Genomic DNA, 22,004 nt, shown 5'->3' on the forward strand with positions numbered 1-22,004 from the left:
CACAAGCAGGGCAGAGAGGCAGAGGGAGAGGGCAAAGCAAGCTCCCTGCAGAGCAGGAAGCCTGATGTGGGACTCGATCCCAGGACCCTGGGATCATGACCTAAGCCAAAGGCAGATGCTTAGCCAACTGGGCCACCCAGGCGTCCCATGAAAGTTTAGAAAGCTATAAAATCACCAGTTAGCATGTCACTGATTTTTCTGGATAAAAGCAACACCTGCCACCACTAAGTGAAAGGAGAAAAGGAAGAAGAATGAAATATTATGTTTTATCTATAAGTCATATTCTAGGCACTAGGTTAGAAATACGCAAAGGTCATGTTAGGCTGGTATCATTATATCCATTTCAACGCTGAGGAAAACTGAATCTCAGGGAAGGTGAATCAGCTTGCCCAAAGTATACAGCTGGTATACCTTTCAAGTCCATTTAAGAGTATTTGAACTCTTAACTCTATGCCAGGCTGTCTACAAAATCATGCCCCCAACACTTTTACTGCAAAGTACCAGAAGGTAAGTATTTGAAGTTTTGCCCGCCATACTGCCCTGTGGTAACTACTCAACTCTGCAGTTGCCGTATGAAAGCAGCACAAGCAATGTGTGAGAGAATGGGAGTCATTGTGGTGTGCCAATAAAACTTTACTTACAAAAGTAGGCAGCAGACTGAATTTGACCTGTACCAGATGATGGGACAGATGATGGGACATGATGGTGACAGTCACCCACCTCACTAATACGTCACAGGGTCTAACTCTAAAGGCCTTGTTTTTCTTTTCTCTCTCTTGTTTAGAAAATACTTACCCAGCAAAAGGACAAATCTGAGATTTTTTTTAGTTAAAGTGGTTTAACCAAACAAATGAAGTATTTGCAAATCTACCCATCTGTACCCTGGTTCTTTCCCATTCATTCACCCGTGGGACTCCATAAGTCATCCAATTTATGGATTTTCAGTCTGTCTCCATTTCTTCTCAGTTTCTGTATCCAAGTGCAAACATCCTCTGAGCTGATTTTCTATTAAACGGAGCCACATTATAGCTCCTGGAAGGCATATTAGGTTGGTTTATTAGACTTCACTTCAGGGGACCGCAATCTCAGAACACATCAGAGTTTATAAAGTTGATACATTTGATTAACTGCACCATCCCTGCAGCCCTATGTCTGGATTATCACTTCACTGTCAATATTCTTCAAATCATGACTTTGGCATCCTTGTAAAACGTTTGCCCCTCTTTTTACTCAGCTCATATACTGGAATAAGGACCCTTAAGAGAATGTTCTGGTACCTCTTATGTCCTGCTTTAAACACTCATCCCATCCCCTATCCACATGTTAAAACAAATAGAACATTTTGAAATTAATACACATTTTTGAAAATTATGTTTCAGTTCTGTACAATTTTTATTTATCTATACTTTCCTTTCTTAGATAGGGAAAAAATAACCGAGAGGGGCTTTTATGTAGTTTCTATTATGATTTCTTATTTGTATAGCATTTTACTTCCAGAAATTTCTTAAATTGCTCTCCAATCTTACAACTTCCACTGGAGGGAAAAATGCAAAGAAGAAGAAGAAGAAAGAAGAAATGATAGTAGCTAGTAGCTACCATGTATTAAATACCTAATAGGTGTCACAGACTGCATTTAGCACCATATACATATTTATTTATTATGCAAACAAAAGCAGAGGACTACACCATAATCACAGTGAACAGCTCAGATGGCAGAGCGGTATGAAGGCACAGTGCAAACTTTTCTGACTGTCATCCTCAGTTGCTTCTTCTATAAAATGATATCTAGGGTTTGGATTTTTTGTGTGTGTGTGCCCTTCGGTTTTTTAAGTGTGAATGCATTAACTATTTTGAGCAGACTTGCTCTGACCAAGCTGACTGCTGTCCTAACTTGCCTTGTTTATCTACCAGAGGTGAATTGTTCCAGGTGCTAGGAGACTTGACTTTAAGAAATGACAATTTTGAACTAACCTGTAAAAATTGGGGGCAGACTCAAAGAATGTTCTAGGGAGTACTAAGTATCTGTCTTGATTACAAAGGAGCTGTATGCCCACTCTAAGAGATGTTGACAAAGCAGATCTCAGTAATATTAAGGATTGTACATATTTTTTTTTCAGAAATGACTAGTGACTTGGTTTTAGGTGGCCCTGAGATCACATTTTTAAAAATATGGATCTAAACAGAACTGTCTGAAACTGCCTCTCTGTTTCTCAGTCCTTTATTTTCTCTCTGCTTACCAGGTCTTCCCACTTAGTCCACCAGGAGGGCCTGGCCTGATCATGCTGAGGTATTGCCTTCCCCCTAAAGGAGATAAACGATACTACGCTTACAGGCTAAGACAAGGAGTTGACTCACTGTCAATTTATGACAACCTTTTCTGTTTGGTGCCTAGATTCTTGATACAGAACAATCTAAGTTTTGAGCAACGTTGCCCAAACTTTCTGAATTATTGTCTTTTAAGGTGCATCTTATTTTCCAGTTTTGCCTACATTCTTGACCAAGTACTAGAAAAACACCCATGCAGTACATGTCCTCATCATGCTTTTTGTTTCTACGTGGTTGTGAATTATTCTTCAAAGCTGGGTTCCTGAATAGATTTCCCCCAGACCACTACATGCTCTATGCCATTTCCACCATGAGTACTTATTTCCACAGTCCTCCTCACATCCATAAACAACCTGTATTCCCAACCATGAACTGGTCTCTTTGCTCATCTTCTGCCTAGTGGACGTTTCCCTTTGGAAATCCCAGAGATCACAAACTCAGCCTATCACCACCTCAAGATTGACCCCCTTTCTTTTCATTTTTTATCTTATTTAATTGTACCATCAACTCATCCAACCACTAATGGGAAACAAATACAACAAAAAAACTGGATGACATTTTGAATTCTTTATTTTTCCTTTGCCAACATCCAATCAATCACCAATCTATATTGATTATATATTATTTTAAAGCCACACTTGCCATGTCACTTTTACCCTATGTCTCTTAGTTTAAACTCTCAGCATTTCTCACAGGCACTGATGTCACTGGATTCTGTCTGGTCTTGTTGGACCCAATCTCCCTCTCCTCAATTCCCGCTCCACAGCACAGCCTGGGTGAGGCTCTATATCCCAAATCTGATCATTCTGTGCTCTTTTTTCTTTAAGACACTTTGTTTTTATATTGCCAGAAGAATAAACTTCAGTAGTCAAACCATTAAAAAATTATAACCTAGACTCTGCCAACTTATCCAAATTAATCTAATTCCACATATATGAGATAGATAGATAGATAGATAGATGATAGATAGATAGATAGATAGATAGATAGATAGATACATACATACATACATACATACATACATACATACATACATAGAGCAAAAATCCAGGCATTATGCTTTTGGCTTTTACCATTCTGAACTGAACCACCATCCTGTCCTTCTGGCCCTCTGCATCACCCTCTCTTTTCTTCTACTCATCTCTAAATATATTTGCCATTAGCCCTCAAAGTGAATTTTTAAAATATAATTAGATTATGCCAGTCCTCTGGTTCTCCAGTGATTTCACATTACACCTAAACTTCATCCCTTGGTCTATAGGCCCTATATCATCTAATTCCTACTTACCCCCTGCCCTCTTCTTTCCATTCTCCCACTCATTCCAATCACTCCAACCAAACTGACTTTCTTTCTGATCATAAAATGAACCAAGCTAATTTATTCTTCAGGGACTCTGTATTTGAAACATTCCTATAGCTTTCCCCTATTGCATGTACGTCTGGTTTCCACCTGTTCAGCTCTCAACTGTCACCTCATCGGCAAGGTGCTCCTTGATCGCACCAGCAAGTGCTAGCTGTCCTCCCCGGCGCAGTAACTTTGTGTTACGTTATTCTTTTATTTTCTTTATAGCTTTTCTCATTATACAAATCACCCTTAATTAATTAGTTTACTAATATATTTATGCCCCTCACCCAGTCAATGATAAGTTTACCAATGCTCAAAACATCAGCTGAAAAAGCATTTGTTGAATGTCAATGGCTTTGTATAGATTATTCCTTCTGCTTAAAATACGGTTGTCCAACCTGGTCACTACTACTTGCTAGGCTCTTGACTATATTTCAACCCTTAGTTCAAATAGCTCTTATGCTGGGAAGTCCACTATCACCCCAAATACAGTTGATCACATGCATCTTTGGCTCTGATACATATGGTCCATGCCTCTATCACACCCTCAAACTGTTTCATAATTATTTCTTTGTATGTCCTTCACCGTAACTAGGACTCTCTGGAATAGAGACTGTGTCTTAATCATCTTAGTATCCTCTGCATAGCCCAATGAATGTTCTGCCATTATCTATACCATAGTACAGACAAGACAGTATCATAACTGTGATGGTCATAGTGTTATAGTCCCAAAACTAATAAATAAGCTGAATTTAAAAGCCTCTCTCTGTATGTGTGTGTTAGTGTGTCTACTTTTAATATATATAAAAGATACACAAGTAAGTAAAGCATGGATAATCCTCAGGTACAACCATCTACAGAAATTATGAATAATTGATCCTCATATTATACAGAAAATATCTCTTCAATGTATTTGATCAATTACTGCTGAATCTACAATTCATTGTAGCTATATTCATCTTGTTGATTTACAAATTTACAGACTTTTTGAAAATGATAGGTTTAGAATGAAGGAAGATTCAGAATCAACTATAATACTTGGTCCATCAGAAATGCTTAAAAATGCTTAATTGTATAAATAAATGAAAATATTCTGTGGGGAACTAATTATTGGATTTAAATTCTTCCATTTTATTTTTTTTAAAGATTTTATTTATTTATTTATTTATTTATTTATTTATTTATTTGACAGAGATAGAGACAGCCAGCAAGAGAGGGAACACAAGCAGGGGGAGTGGGAGAGGAAGAAGCAGGCTCATAGCGGAGGAGCCTGATGTGGGGCTTGATCCCAGAACGCCAGGATCACGCCCTGAGCCGAAGGCAGACGCTTAACTGCTGTGCCACCCAGGCGCCCCCTAAATTCTTTCATTTTAAATCCCGTTAATGGATAAGAAATAATGCCCATGTTTATTTGCATTCTTATAAATGTTAACTGTATGCTTGCATCTACAAACCTATTCAGTTTCAATTATCTTTTCTTTTTGGCATTTGCATTCTACGTATTTATTTTCAGGGGGGAAAAACAACTTTAACAATCCTTAAGAGACTCATGATCATGTCTCTCTGTTGCTACAGCCAAGAGCTTTAAAACATCCTTTATCACTCCTTCATTACATGGATGGATAACTTATTTGGGCATTTATATACTAACTTTTGCAATTTCTCTAGTTTTCTAAATTCTGTGTTTTGAATCACTCTGCTTTGTCAGCAAAATGACTTTGGCATGGAGTTGTATCCCTTAGCTAAAAAAAAAAACCCTAGAGAAAATGGAAATTATTCAGATATTTTGAATAGCTGTAAGAATATGTGGGAGGAAGAAGGAAGGAAGGGAGGAGGGAAGGAGGGAACAGGAAAGTAAAGAAAGAAGAACAGAGTAAAAAAGCAAGACCTCCAATGCAAAGAAAGAAAAAAATGCAAAATCCAATGAAGTAATTTACTTGGTTAGGAGATGAGAGCAGGCAGGGAGTTGTATTATAATATAATATTATATTTAAACATTTTGAAGCCCATGACACCTGCAACTCCAGGTACCCTATCAGTGGAATGGAAATCACTGGACCCAACCTCAGTCCATCGGGGAGGCATGAGTGGCCACTCATCATCCAATGCTAAGAGAATTAGAACTAAGCAGCAATGATTGAAAATAATCTCATTGAGAAATGTACAGAACTGTTGAATCAATATGTTGTATACTTGAAACTAATATTATATGTCAATTATACTTCAAAAAGAATAATAATAATAACGCCAGAGAATAAGAATGGTAATGGTCTCCCTGACTAGGAATGTTATCTTTCCATCCCCGAGAATATATAAAATCAAAAGTAAAAAGATTTAACAAAGTCAAAATTATTGTACCTAAAGTTTATAGAATTGATTTCTCATGTCAAAGAATTTGCACATCTAGGCAATTTATGTCCCTGAAATCGTGGGTGGGGGGAAGGTCTATTGGAGTGATAGTATTGTATTACTGAAAATAAGAAACTGAGTAATTGACATAGATATGTGATTTTACATTGAAATTTTAGTAGACTTATGCATAGTAAAGGGAGACAGAAGAGCATTTTTCTAATCTATTGATTATAAATGGTTAGGATTTTTTGTTTTTGTTTTGTTGTTGTTGTTGTTTTTGGCTTTACAATAATTATTTAGTGCATGGGGAAATTTATTAAAGCCAGTTATCTAAAAATGAAATAAAACTTATTATTTTCATAAATATATATCTTCTATTACTACACATAATTGGGGCTAATAAAATAGTAGTATCTTTTGCTGTAGTACAGAAGTTGAGCCTTTTTTTTTTTGCCTCAAGCCAAATAACCTGCTCAGCAGCTTAAGAATGCCAAGTAAATACCTACTCTTATGTTATTAACTACACCGATGCTAAGCTTTCCTTACTGCCTTTACTCCATGCTAGATGGTACGCCAAGCACTATCCATCTGTCATCCGATGAGATTGTTGTTCTTATTGTCTCTATTTGTAGATGAACAAACTAGAGAACAAGGACTGTAAGAAACCTCCTCAAGTTTCCACACCTAATCATTTTGGGAACCAAATATTTTATTTAGAGTTGTGCGATTTCAGAGTAAAATGCTTAAACACCACAATCCAGCACTAAATGTCATACCACCTCCATCTCGTTTAATACAAAAATCCGTAAGTATCAGGTACAAATGGAATTTTAACAAATCAAATTAAACTGTAGGTCCCTTTGCTGCTTGACTTTTTCTAATAGTGAACAATGACCCTCACTGATCTTTTTATTTTAATACAGATTTTCATACACTGGCTATCTTTAAAGTAAACCCAACTTCTACATGGACTACCGAAAAAATAGAAATTGGATGCTCTTTTGTCTTCAGAAATTAAGATAAATTTGGCTATTCCTCTTAGCACACTGAATTTAGACAAATTCAAGCAATTCCTTTGAAAGTCACTGTGGGACAGTGATTGAAAGACAAACTCAGAAAAAATAAAGGATCAGAGTGGAAACAGCTTTCACTTTGATCAATTATTTCAAAAGCCTCAAAGTGGTCAAATTACTTCCCTCTAGGTCTCCAATTGTATTAGGGCATCTCCAGTGTAAACAGGTATATAATCCAGTTGGCTTAGTCTCTGTGTTGTACCTTTAGACTTCTCTAAATTTTAAAGGAGTATTTCTGGGGGGCAGAATATCAGGCCTTCTTTGGTGGCTTTTAGGGGGTTTGGTAACTGGAAAGCAAATGTAAGTCTTGATTGAAATGAGGAGAAACTGTCTGCCTAGGGCTTAAAAGCTAAGACACCAAGAGACCAGGCATGTCACAAACACAAGCACCTGTTCCTCCAGGGAACAATGCCATCTGGTTTGCTGTAGACACACTTGTCAGAAACAACAGACTCCTAAGGTCCTTATTCGCTCTGTTGATCTGGGCTGTGTTTAAAGTAGCATATTGAGAAAGGCTTGCAATATGGCTCAGGGGTGAGTCAGCTTTCCTTGGAGGTGACAGGCTCTTTCCCAGAGTAAATGAGCAAAATGCAATAAGAGGCTAGTGAATTTCAGAAATTAGTCTTTATAGAGTACTTTTGAATGATTCAGTCTCAGCCTCTGCTCTACCACAGGTCAAGGTCAAAAGCTTCCAGGGTATGATTAATATGTTGAGTTTTAAAACATTCTATTTTTAATACTCCCTTTTCAAATCCTTATTTACTGACTTTAAAAATGAATACCACTTAGTTCCCATATGAAAACAAAGAGTTACCCACTTCCAGACCAAAAAAGTGAATTTGTTTTTGTATATAAACAAGGATAGGTCACATATCCTCCCACCACTCACCACGAAAGAAAGAAAGAAAGAAAGAAAGAAAGAAAGAAAGAAAGAAAGAAAGAAAGAAAGGGGGGGGGAGGGAGGGAGTGGAGAGAGAGAGAGAGAGAAACAAACAAACAAACACACACAAGGAGAGAACCAATGGCACCAAAGAGTGGCTGGAAGTTGAGTTAGTCCCCTCCAAGTCAGAGGAAGCCACCGCTCTGCTGTCCTAGAAATCCTGCCCAATAAATTTCTTTCCTTCCACAAACTTTTCTTGGGGCAGAGAAATATGGAGAAAAGATAAGAAATTCCTTAATCATGAAAAGAAGCACTTTGGACAAAAAGTTAAAACCACGTATGAATAGCCAAAGAAAATATTTGGGTGGTAGATGGGAGTGGTGGTCATGCAGATGTGGGAACTCAGAGGAAAGATATCCATTGACATAACAGCTTCCTAATTTCTAAATAGTGACCATTTGACTGGGGACTATAGTAAAATGTTAATCTTAAGATTTCACATAGGGGGCAAGCACTTTTAACAAAGTCTTGAGGATGGGTGGAGATGAGGAAAGTTTTCTTTCTGAGAAACTCTTATATGCCCTGAGAACAGTAGTTGGCAGATGTATTAATTTCCTATTGTTGCTGTACCAAATTAACCCAAACTTAGTACCTTTACCTGGCACAAAATTGTTATTTTACAGTTATATAGGTCAGAAGTCTAATGGGAGTCTCACTGGAGGTGTTGGCAGGGATGTGTTTCTTTCTGGAGGCTCTGGAAAGAATCCCTTTCTTTGGCTTTTCTAGTTTTTCGTGACGGGCTGCAGTCCCTGACTGTCCACCTCCTTGCATCTGCAAAGCCAGAGGTCGTGGGCTAAGTCCATCCCACATCACATCACCCTAGCTTTTTCTACTACCTTTCTCTTCCACTTTTTAGGACTCTTGTGATTACACTGGGCCTACACAGGTAATACTCTTCATTTTAAGGTCAATCTTAATTCTTTTTTTGCCATGTAACATAATATATTCATAGTTTCGAGGGATTTGGGATGTGAATATCTTTGAGTATCTTTATTCTGTCCACCATAGCAGCTATGAGATGCATAAAGTCTGTAATCACGTTGTCTAGATTCAATTCCAGTGCCACCACATCTAGCTGGGCAACTGGGCTAATGATATAGTCTCCCCATACCTCAGTTGCCTCATTTATAAAATGTGGCTAGCTCTTAGCTATGGTTAAGATGGCACCTATCTCAGAGGGTTCTTATAAGGATTAAATGAGTTAATGTATGAAATGTGCTTAGGACATTACAAAGCAAGAGCTCAATTACACTCTACGGTTCTTACGTCCATCTACTTTTCCAAGATAAAAGGTGAAATCATTCTATGTATAGTGAGTATCTAAAGGCTTCTAACCCAGAAAGGGGAACAGACTACAAATGCAGAGAACAGATACTCACAGTGCTTGCTCACATGTCAACACTCCACTACCCATGGACATGATTAACAAGACCTAATTTGTTCCCAGAATTTCCCAAGCCATTCATTCACTCTGGGAAGCTCAATACATGGAGGGTGCTCACATATAAATAGTGCCTTCATGCAGCTATGCTGGTTTTCTTAGTCCTTCTGCATTGATGGTTGGCTCACAGCTGCCCACGATATGCCATCCAAACCACTGTCCATGGTACTGCTGGCTGCTCAACAACACTTTGGCTTCTCTTCTAAGCCACTGCTGAACCTGTGCTTACCCAGGATTTTTCAGAGGATATTCCCACAGCACAGTGATGTGCTCCCTGGTAATATAATGATTTCCACTGTCCCACGAGTGTCTTCTTCACATGATAATCAGGCTTCTGAGAACTGGAGAGCAGAGATGCTTTAGGTGATGGTAGTACACAGCTATGCAAGGTGCCTGAAACCACTGTCAGGTTCTAATTCGGACCCAGATGCTCATCTAGCACACTTTGCCAGCCTTTACTCATGGTACTTTTCTTTTAAGGGCCTCACTATTTTTTTTTCCCCACAATGCTCTTTATTATGGACTTTTTCCTCTTACTCCTATACTAGTTTTCTATTGCGGCCATTAAAAATTACCATAAATTTAGCAGGCTAAAGAAACACCAGTTTATTGTCTCATATCTTCCACAGGTCAGAAGAATCCAACAGGCTCAACTCAGTGTCTGTTCAGAATCTCACAAGGCTGAAAGCGAGATATTGGCAGGGCTTTCTAGGGAAACATTCTTTTCCTTGATCATTCAGGTTGCTGGCTCAATTCAGTTGGTGTCACGGTAAGACTGAGGTCCCCATTTCCTTGCTGGCTGCCAGCTGAGGGCCATCCTCAGATTCCCAAAACTGCCTTCATTCCTTGGCTTGTGGATCCCTCTTCCAAATTCAAAGGCAGCAATTACAGGTTTTATCCTTCCTACATCACCTCTCTCAGACCAATTATTTTGCCTTTCTCTTGTACTTTTAAGGATTCATTCAATGGCATTGGACCCACTGGGATAATCTCTTCATATCATGGTCCATAACCTTGCTCACATTTGCAAAGTCCCCTGAATGTGTAATATAACACATTCACAGGATCCAGAGATTAAAACATCTTTGGGGGCCACTACTCAGTCAGCTACCTATCCTACTCCCTCCAGTCCATTAGGCCTATATATGTCTGAACCCCTTCATTCTAGTTCTTTTCCACAAAGCCTCTCTCTCCATGAAAATCTAAGTATATAGCTGAATATCTCTTAGCATCCCTGAACAGTGTGTGTGAACTCCAAGAACGCAGCAACTGAAGTCAGTTCACAGAGACCGTGGGTGGGTGGTGCTTTCTGATAGCCAAAGCTTGGCCTCACCAAAGGCCAGAGTTTTATCCTTAGTAAGAGATACACAAAATACTGTGAGAACTGGGAGAGAGAAACTGGCTTTCCTGAGTGAATTAAAGAAAAGGCTTCTGGGAGATTATATTTAACTTGGACTTTGAAGTATGAACAAAGTTTAGTAGGATGGAGGGGAATGGGCAGGAGAAATCATTTTAAGTAAAGAGAAGAGCAAATATATGACTATGAATGTTGAGGAAAAATAAATTTTGGAGAAAAATATATTAAAAATGTGTGTGTTTATGTTTAAATCAGGCACATGAATATTTTCAGTTGGTCAGCCTCAACAAGATAAAATGGATAGAAAGTTACCTCTCTCACACAGATTCACAGGTAGTCCTCTCTTTGTACAACACCTGTACTATATTAATTGAAACTCATTCATATTGACCGATTCCTTATTCTGCAGGAGTTTCAGTTACTACAGTCCTGTACAAAATAATGACTACCTGTTTGTCTACTTTCAGTCAAAGATGAGAGTAACAAGTAGAGGGCATATTCATTAATTCAGAGTTCCCTAAAGATAGGAAAATTTGCTAATGCTAAATAAAACAGGCCTAGATTTGAAAGTGAGCTTGAAAAACTAGAACAATTTATAATCAAAAGGAAGATGATATTTCTTAACAAGATGTCACCAGGGTAAAACAGACAAAAGAGAATATTATCTAATCAAAATAAGGACAATGACAGGTTAGGAACAGGAGTTACTGAATAATCCGAGTTCTACGGGCCTACACAGTAAAGCCAGAACAAGGAAAACATGTAATGAACACCCTACTATATGCCAAAGTTGAAATAATCTAAGTTGTCTGGTGCTTATTACATTTAATACTTGAAAATCTCTACAAGGTAGGTCTTATTATTTCCATTCAATATATGAAGAAATTGAGATTCAGAGAAGTTAGGTAAATGCCTTGGTGCTCCTGGTCATAAGTTGTTTTTTTTTTAATAATAATTTTTTATTATGTTACATTAGTCACCATACAGTATATCCTTAGTTTTTGATGTAATGTTCCATGATTCATTATTTGCATATAACACCCAGTGCTCCATGCAATATGTGCCCTCCTTAATACCCATCACCGGCCTATCCCAATCCCCCACCCCCCCCTCCCCTCTGAACCCCTCAGTTTGTTTCCCAGAGTCCACAGTCTTTCGTGGGTCATTCCCCCTTCTTTTTTTTTTTTAATTTTTTTTATTATGTTAGTCACCATACAGTACATCCCTGGTTTTTGATGTTAAATTCAATAAGCTTTGAACTAAAACTATTTGACTTGAAACATAATCCCATTTCTGCTATCCTTCATGTCATGCCAAGAATATTGGCATGTATAGTGTATGACATGCAGGACCAGGCAGAAACTGTTAAACCCTTCAGATAAAATATATTGAATAGATAACACCATTGCTATACTACGGATCTCCTTTGGATTCTAAAATGATTTTCGCTACAAACTATTGTCCTGTTGCAGGTTAGGATGGGTTATACTCTTAGGAAAACATGCAAGTTTTTGGAGAATGGGGTTCCCTGTCTTAGCACTGCAGATACAAAGACAGTAAAAGTATGAGATAAAGATTGGTAAAGGATGTTTGTATGAGGAGGGAAGTGAATCAGAAAAATACATTAAGCCTTCTCTTAGAGAGTAGAGATATAAAAGCACAGCATATTAAATTAGTTTGTTAGGACCACCATAACAAAGTACCACAAATTGAGTGGCTTAGCCAACAGAAATTTATGTTCTCACAGTTCTGGAAGCTAGAAATTCAAGATCAAGGTGTCAGGATAGTGAGTTCCTTCTGAGGGCCATGAGGGAAGGCTCCTTTACAGATCTCTCTCTGCTTGGCTTGTAGATGGCCATGTTCTCTTTGTGTAACAATACTGTCTTCCCTCTGTACATATCTATGTCCAAATTTCCTCTTCTTGTAAGGACATCAGTGATAGTGGATTAGGCCCTATGTTACTGACCTAATTTAAATTTAATGACCTCTATAAAGATCTATTTCCAAATATGGTCACCATCTGCAATACTGGAGGTTAGGGCTTTATGAATTTTGGAGGGGGATACAATTCAACCTAAAACATAGAGGAAAAAATAATCACATTAGGAAATTTATCTCTATGAAATTAAAATGTATATTAGAATTCATAAAAATGCCAATAGGAATATGAAATCATTTATGTAACTGAGCAATCAAGGAATTATCAGGGTCTTGTTGTGGCCTATTAATACTATTGATGAAGACGAACATATAGCCACTAATATCAACTCTGTATCTTCCCACATGGTTTAAGCTTTTTTTTTTCCTCCCATATCAAGAGGTGCTCTAACTCTTCATTCTGTAAACCTAAGAACAGCTACATAGAAACACCATACATTTTTCTTGAGAAATAATATTCTTCAATGTACTGGGCTTTTGTTGGGCCAATTCATGTCTAGAGGTATAGATAAGGGGAGGAGATCAAGAATATAATGCCTCCAAGACTCTAATTGGAAGACTCTAATGCCTCCCGCATTACATAGAGGATAAAGATCTGGATCTATTTGAGGTCTTAGTAAAATAAACTCAGAGAAACTGCATGTTTTGACTTTTCTCAATGTTCTAACCTTTCTTTAGTCATTATACAGCCTTTAGAATAGCCAGTCATGAGAGTTGTGACATTATTGCTTTTTTAATAACAACTCCTCACAATGTAGGCTATAGGCCTGTCAACTCAGAGTTAGGGGTGAACATTCCACTCTCATTCTATTTATTTTGTGAGAATGAGACAGTTTTGGTTTTCTTTTTTCTTTTTCTTTTTCTTTTTTTTTTTTAAACCAGAAGCCTTTTCTGTTTTGTTTTATTTTAGACTGAAGTTGGTTTTCAGGATTGGGCTTAGTTGAAAAATTAGGTGCAGAGAATGAATGGAACTGGGCTGTATTACACAGTATGTCACTAAACTGAAAACAAAACAGCATTTTTGTACAGAAAACTACCATACTGATAACACTGCACTGATTTGGGCTAAACCCTCAAGTGTTGTCTGTGGTGGGCATTTAATTTAACTCAACGAGATAGGATGTATTTGATAAAAACAATTAAGCCCTATCAGCATATTTTAGATTGGCATTGAATGCGTTATGGCTATTTAATGAAAACCTTGGTTATTATGTTTGACAGATCAATTATTAATCATATAGATGGAGCAGAAAGGGACATGCAACATCAAAGCTGATTAACTCAGCAAAGTCTTCAATAATATTGTCACTTTTTATCAAAACCAATGGCTTGAAGTGCAGCAGTTTGATGGAAGAAAAAGTGATCACAATACAAATCATAATAAATGGCAAGTACAAATCATAGGAAGCACTATGTAAAGGGTATTATGAAAAACAGAGGAGGTATAGCTTGCCTTGGTGATATCAGGAAAGTCTTTCTCCTTATAGAGGTAATGTTCTTAGTTTAATAAATGGCAAGCAAAGAATACAATTTTTGGGGGGGGATGCCTATTTTTTTTGGGGGGGATGCCTATTTTAGTGTCCCTAGGTCCTGTTTTCATCAGTCTAATCTTGAGCACCTGCTGTCTCAGGGCTGACTTCACCATGCTGTAAAAGGAGGGCCATTTAATACATTTTCCTTAATCCAGGATATCCTAAGTTCATTATGATGGACTGCCACAGTCATGGACCCCAGTGAGGCAGACCCCCTGTTCCCATTCCCTTGGACAGACCTCTGCCACACTGAATAGGACTGATGTATGTTAATCACTAGGGTATTACAGAAATGAGGTCATACAAGATATTACAGCTTCTGCCTTGTTTTTTTCTCTCTGAGTGAAGCCAGCCACTATCCATGGGACGTTCAAGCAGCTCTATGGACAACTTCACATGGAGAGGAACCAGGCCTCCTGCCAACAGCCAGAACCAACTTAGTGACAGTACAAATAAGCTTCCTTGATAGAGAAAGCTTCATGCCATCAAGCCTTGAGATGACTTGTAACCTCATGAGAGAACCCAGGTGAGAAGAGCACAGCTAGGCTCCTGGATTCCTGAACCACAGAAGGAGAGAGATAATGAATACTTATGTTGTTTTGAGCCACTAAATTTTGAGGCAATTTATTATGTGGCATTAGGTAACTAATACACTGATATACTCTAACTCTGAAATAATCTCTTAAAATTCCTCAGTGTTGCCCAAGTACTGCCATTAAACATGACCTATTTCCATAACTGTATGTGGTGAGGAATGTTCTGTGCACATATTAACATTTGTCTCTGGAAGACTTTCTATGAGGAAACAATTCATCCATTTCTCAATGGAGCCAGGTAGGGCTCCATCGACACTTTCATTTCTCCTGCTGTTCAGAGAAAATTAATTCAGCCTTGAGCTGAACAGAATAAATGCAAACTAAAAAGATTATTAGAGTGTGACTTTGTATTCATGCAGACAACACTCTCCTTGACATGAGGGATGCAAGTGTTAAGGCATATGATATAAACCTGCCAAGGTATAAAACCGTGCCTGAAAAACATATTCTGGCCAAGCAAGCTCACCAGCTGAATAGAAACTCTTTTACAGCTGACAGAAAATGGATGTACTCCTATCTTCATTGGTGACTATTTTCCCCTTTCCAGATAGAGAGAGAAAGGGAAAGAATAAAAAAACCAAAAAACTTGATTATATGAAATCTAAATCTCTTATGGATATATATTATTAAAACCCATCAAAAAAGCTAACAAGGCAGGAATTAATTTCCAAATACTTATGGGCATATTCTGTGAAAGGAAATATTGCCTCATTAATCATTAAGAAGTAAACCCCATGGTGCCAACCAGTCCCAATAAATACAACCACTGGTCTTATGGGAACACTGAAGCCACTCCACATCTCTCTGAGGTAGAACACACCTGTGCGATGTCTGGAGCTAGAAGGTTAGGCTGTCTTTTGCTGAGTATGGCCAGGGGATGGGTTTTCCTGATTCAAAATTAGTTAGTTAAAAACGAGGAAGTTAAGATCAATGCAGGTAGAATGAAAGAAAGAAGGAAAAGAGGGAGGGAAATCTTTGGAAATGAATGTTATAAAAAAGGAAATAAAAAAAGAGAAAAGATTAGTAATCAGAGTAAAATTAAGCAAAAATAATAACATTAAAAATAGGCATTTTAGAAACAGAGCACATACTTCCTAACTTATTCTATGAGACCAACATTACCCTAAGACAAAGGCATTACAAGAAAAGAGAACTTCAGACCAATGTCTTACACATATAAATGCAAGATATTACCAAATTGAATCTGACAATATACAAAAATAATTATATACCAAGATCAAGTGGGATTTATCCCAGGTATTCAAGGTTGATTCAACATTCAAAAATCAATTAATGTAATTCATCACATCAACACATTAAAAAAGAAAAATCACATGATAATATCAATAGATGCAGAAAAATGTATTTGGCAAAATTGAACACCCATTCATGATAAAGACTTTCAGCAAACTAGGAATGGAGAAAAACTTTCTCAGCTTGATAAAGACTATCTACAAAAACCTGCAGCTAACATCATACTTAATGTTAAGGAACTTGAAACGTTCCCTCTAAGATCAGGTACAAGGTAAGGATGTCCCCTATCACCACTTTTCAACATCATACTTAAAATTCTAGCCAATGCAATAAGACAAGAAAAGGAGATATATAGATATAGATATAGATATAGATATAGATATAGATATAGATGATATAGATATAGATATAGATATAGATATAGATATATATCTGCACACACACACAATATACATGTATATAATATATATGGAATGAATATATATGGAATTCCATTATTCCATATAATATATATGGAATGAAGAAATAAAGCCATCTTTGTTCATACGCCGTGTCAATGTAGGTCCATCAGTTATACCAAATGCAGCATTCTGTTTGAAGGTTTTGATAATGGTAGATGCTATGCATGTGTGGGGGTAGAGGGCATATAGGAACTCTGTACCTTACCCTTGATTTTTCTATAAATCTAAAACTACTCTAAAAAATATGGTTTTAACAAATTTTTTAAAAATAGGTATCATAAGAAAGCAATAAACCTTACTTGTTTTTCCTCCCTCTTAAGAATATAAACCCAACCCATGCAGAAATCTTAGCCTGTGTTTTTTACTGATGTATTTCGAATGTCTCCAACAGTTCCAGGACACATTGTTGGTGTCTGTATTAGCTTCCATGACAAATAACCACAAACTGGGTGATTTAAAAGAACAGAAATATTGCCTCATAATTCTGGAGGCTATATGTCTGAAATCAAGGTGTCAGCAGGTACATGCTCCTTCTGATCCTATAGGAAAGGATCTTTCCTTGTCTCTTGCCAGCTTCTGGTGGTTTGCTGCTATCCTTATCATTCCTTGGTTTGTAGTCCTTCAATCTCTATCTCCATCATCACATCATCTCCTCCTGTGTGTCTCTGTGTCTCCTTTAAAGACAGCAGTGATACTGGATTATGGGCCCACCCTACTTCAGTAGGACCTCATCTCAACTACTTCGTCAGTTATATCTAATTATTTGATCTAATTAATGGCCCTATTTTCAAATACGATTACATTCTGAGGTACTAGCAGTCAGGACTTCAACATATCTTTTCGGAAGACAAAATCCATCCCATAAAAGTGCCCCAAACTATTTTTTTAAATCAATCAATGTAAGAATGAAAGTGACCCAGATTGTTAGAAATATTCTTTGGCTAATGATGTGGGAGTTCCCTTACTATGGCTTAAGTACACCTGAGTGAATAGACCCATTAAAAAGGCAAATATAGTTGCCTTGATAGTTACTTTTGAGTTTATAAGTATATTCACTTTTTTGATAAACACAAAAGCCTTGTGTATTATTCCTTCTTTTAATTGACTGATAAATGGATAAAGAGGATGGGTTGTGTATACACAATGGAATATTATTCAGCCATCAAAAAGAATGAAATCTTGCCATTTGCGATGATACGGATGGAACTAGAGGGTATTATGCTAAGTGAAATAAGTCAATCAGAGAAAGACAATGATTTCATCCATATGTGGAATTTAAGAAACAAAACAGATGAACATATGGGAAAGAGGAAAAGAAAAAAAAAGGAGAGAAGGAAACAAACTATAAGTAACTCTTAACAATAGAGAACAAGCTGATGGTTGATGGAGGGAGGTGGGTGGGGGATGGGCTACATCGGTGATGGGTATTAGAGAGGGCACGTGTTTTAATGAAAAAAATATTGCTTTTATATAACAAATAGGAATCATGATTTTTAAATGTAAATTTCAATACTGAATATGTTTTTACAACACATAACCACCACCCTGTATTCTGTCTGCTATGAAAATCACCATGAAATGGGCTTCAGTTTCAGAAAATAAGATGGAAACTGCAGTGATTTTAATCCTTAAGTCAATGAGAGAAAACACCAACATGCTTTTACAACAATTATTGTTGTCTTGTTCATTGGTAGACATATACTATCTTTTAATTTCCCTAACGTGCTGTAGCTTTATCTCTAAATCACATGCCACCATAATTTCTTTTTGGAATTTTAAATAAATCATTATTGCCTCATAAATAAATTATAGTATAATTATTCCTCTCCAAAGCCCATGATGATTTTCCTGTTTTTTACTTTAATGTCTCTTATTTCTCCTCAAGTCAATCTTTATATTTACAACAGGCACAAGTTTTCCTTAAAAAGAAAAGCTCCTGCAAAGTTAGGACTAGGGAATATCTTATTCTACCCTCCATACTGTGAATAAAAATGTGCAGAAATTAATCTCCTCCTCTTCCTAGATCCAGCCTGTTCCAAATTCCTACAGGCAAGAAGAGCTCCCACCTTGACTTCTGATCATTTGTATTAACTTTTGACATTAGCAAAGTTGCACAGGGAATCTAAAAGGTTCTCTCTTCCTTCAGGCTTCTGTGAGTTTGAATTACCTGACAGTTAATAGAAAGATAACATTTTTTTTTTTAAACAACAAAACTCTTATAGAAGTTAAAATGCTGATGACAGAAGAAACTTCAGAAGAGACATCTTGTCCATAATTTTTTGCATCGTGATGGGTTGGATGCCACAGGTGGCACATAGGATGCTTTTAGGTAGTAACACCCTACCTAAAAGTTGATTTTTAATAAGAATGTACTTGTTTTACATGGGTATTAATTCATTTTTCTGAGGTAGCCAAATACTCAAAAAGCTAGTCTGTAAAGCTCCTAGTTTGGGTGGGGTGTTTTACCAAATTCAATACAAATATATTAGAAAGAAGTATCTTCCGGCCTGTGATTTCACAGATACTATTGTTTAAGAGAATTGTATTAAAAAAAAAAAAGTGAACTGATTTAATGTCCATTGAAAAGAAACAAATAGTATAAAAAGAAACACTTAGGTCTATCAAATACATGAAAATGGTACCAAAAATTGCTGAAGTTCAGTAGACATTAATTTAGCAGGTAAGCAGGCTACAGAAAGAGGTAAAATGACTCCCCCAACTCAAGAGTTACTGTTCTAGCTGGAAAGTCAATCATTCTTTCCTCTTGTTTTTTTTTTTCTTTTTTGCCTCCTTATTCCTCTCCATTCACCTCTCCCTCTCCCTCTCTCTCTCTCTCTCTCTCTATATATATATATATATATTTCCTACATATATATAGGAAATATGTATACATGTATTTATACATTTTCTATATTATTATAATAATGTATTATTCTATATAATTACCATCTGTTCGTTTCCTCTACTAATCTGTAAGTTACTTGATGACCCCAAGATCTCACTTCATTTATCTTGTGTAAGTACCAAAATTGAAAAGATGCCCAGAACATAAGAGAGGCTCACTGTACGTTTGTTGAATGAACAAATAAGTAAGAGCAGAGATGGGGCCTCTGCTCTTTTCAGGCCTCTGACCTCCCTCCCTAATTCCCCTGACCTTCTCCCACTTAGTCCAGAACTAGTTCCATGATACCATGCAGCCTACATTTAATGTTTAGATATCCATTTCCAAATTCAGAAGTTAAAAAATAAGGACGCATCCTACATTAACAAAAGAAAAACAAGAGAAAAAAATCACAGATGATTATCCAACTAAAATATTTTAATGTAGAAACATTTTTTTAAAAAATTAGTGTTTGTCCAAGCAAATATTAAATATGACTATGCAGCTGATTTAGAGAAAAGCAAGAAAAATGATCACCAGTATTTATTCTTTATAAGTTTTGATCATATCCTACTTGTCAACTGGTATTATAAGACATGTAAACAGTCCAAATTCTAATCTCAGCTTTGCTCAGATTAATACCTTTCAAGCCCAAGAGAAGTAACAATTCTAGGTGACCAACACCTGAAATAGACCAAATAATGCCTGGGTCCCATGGCCAGGCTCCTCCTGTGAATTGTATTAATCAAATACATACATTGCCATCACATCTTTCATTTCATCTACTCAGTCATTAATCCCCATACTCAGGAACCAGGGCTTTGCCCAATATAGAGGATATGAAAATGTGTAAGTTGTAGCCATTGCATTCAAGTTTTTCACAGTCCAATGGAGGATGCAGCACGCAGTTAAGTCAGAGATATCGCAAAGTGCCGTAACAGACACATTCCAGTATGTTAGGAGTTCAGAATCATTAATTTTGTTTGAAAAGACTTCACAGGAGTAGGGGGAAGTTGATCAAAAAGTCCGAACTACTTGGAGCTAGATGAGAGTCCAAATTAGGAGGTATGATACCTTGGGCTCTCTATAATTATAAAATGTATTTACAAAAGTATAAATTTGTTAGTATAAAATTATAGTTTTCTGAGATTCCATCTTGTCAACACCATAATAATACCTACTTCCCAAGACTGTGGCAGAAATGAAATGAAGCAACATCGAGAATGCAGTACTCAGTGTTCTCTTGAGGAAGGAAAGGTAGAGAGCATGCATCGGGCTTTCTAGCCTGAAGGGGCAGTATGGCTAGGCATGCCACTAGTCAGTCCTGTAGCTCCAAGAAAGCAATCCATACTAGGAGTTACAACATGCGTTTAAAAAATATGCTAACAAGGATGACCATCAAAAGGGGAGAAATCATAAGTAACTAAAGGACAGGTAAGTGAATAATGTGGTAGGCAATAGAAGAAGTTCTTGAGGCACCTGGGTGGCTCAGTCAGTTAAGTGTCAGACTCTTGGTTTTGGCTCACGTCATGATCTCAGAGTCATGGGATTCAGCCCCATGTCAGGCTCCCTGCTCAGTGCAGAGTCTGCTGGAGATTCTCTCCCTCTTCTTCTCCCTCTGCCCTTCCCCCTGCTCTCTCTGTCTTTCAAATAAAGAAATAAATCTTTAAAAAACAAAACTCTTAAGACTTCTGCCCTTCTTTCTAAAGCTACTCTCAAATGCTGCAACTTGAATAGAAAAATAGAAAACAAAAAAACAGGAGAAAAAATTCATTAATGACTAATAGTTTAAAAAAATTTGCTTAGCTAACTAGCCCTAACCAGTCTCAACTTGTCTTATGATGTATCCCAACTAGTCTCAACTTGTCTTATGATGTATCTTAAGCCTGAGAAGGGAAAACAGGAGAACCCTACTTTCCTGCTCTGGTTCCTGCATCTGTTGCTCATGATTTATCCATGGTTTGGGGTTCAGTCATCCAGTCCTTTGGACTTATATTTATCACATTGACTCCTCGTCTTTCAGGTCTGGCTTCTGATCTCCCACCCCTCATCAATCTCCATCAATCCTCCCCACACACTCCTTGATGTTCTACTAGCCATCAACCTGGTTGCAGACTGTCATTTTGTTGACACCCTGACTCCAGTGGTTTAGCTAATAAATGCCCTACTTTTTTCCATCAGTGCAGATATTCCAAGATCCAGAAAGAACGCTTTGCCAGGACTTACTGTATAAAACTGGGAACACAGACAAATGCCTATAGAGGATATGAAGTGGGCCAAGGAAAAAGCAATACACAGGGAGTTTCAGAACTATGGCAAACAGTAGCCATGGTCCAACCAAAGATATTCAAATTCAATATAAAAATGCAAAACACCATTCCAGCCAAACTACCCGTGTCTGCAAGCCTGGGGGCTCAGTCTGCAACACTTAGATAAATATTTGATGCTGCCTAGATCTCTCCAGGTCAATCTGCAGCTGCCTCTGACCAAGAGGGTGCTTTTCATATGA

Source organism: Ursus arctos, unplaced genomic scaffold, assembly GCF_023065955.2.
Source record: "Ursus arctos isolate Adak ecotype North America unplaced genomic scaffold, UrsArc2.0 scaffold_9, whole genome shotgun sequence".
Taxonomy (NCBI): Eukaryota; Metazoa; Chordata; class Mammalia; order Carnivora; family Ursidae; genus Ursus; species Ursus arctos.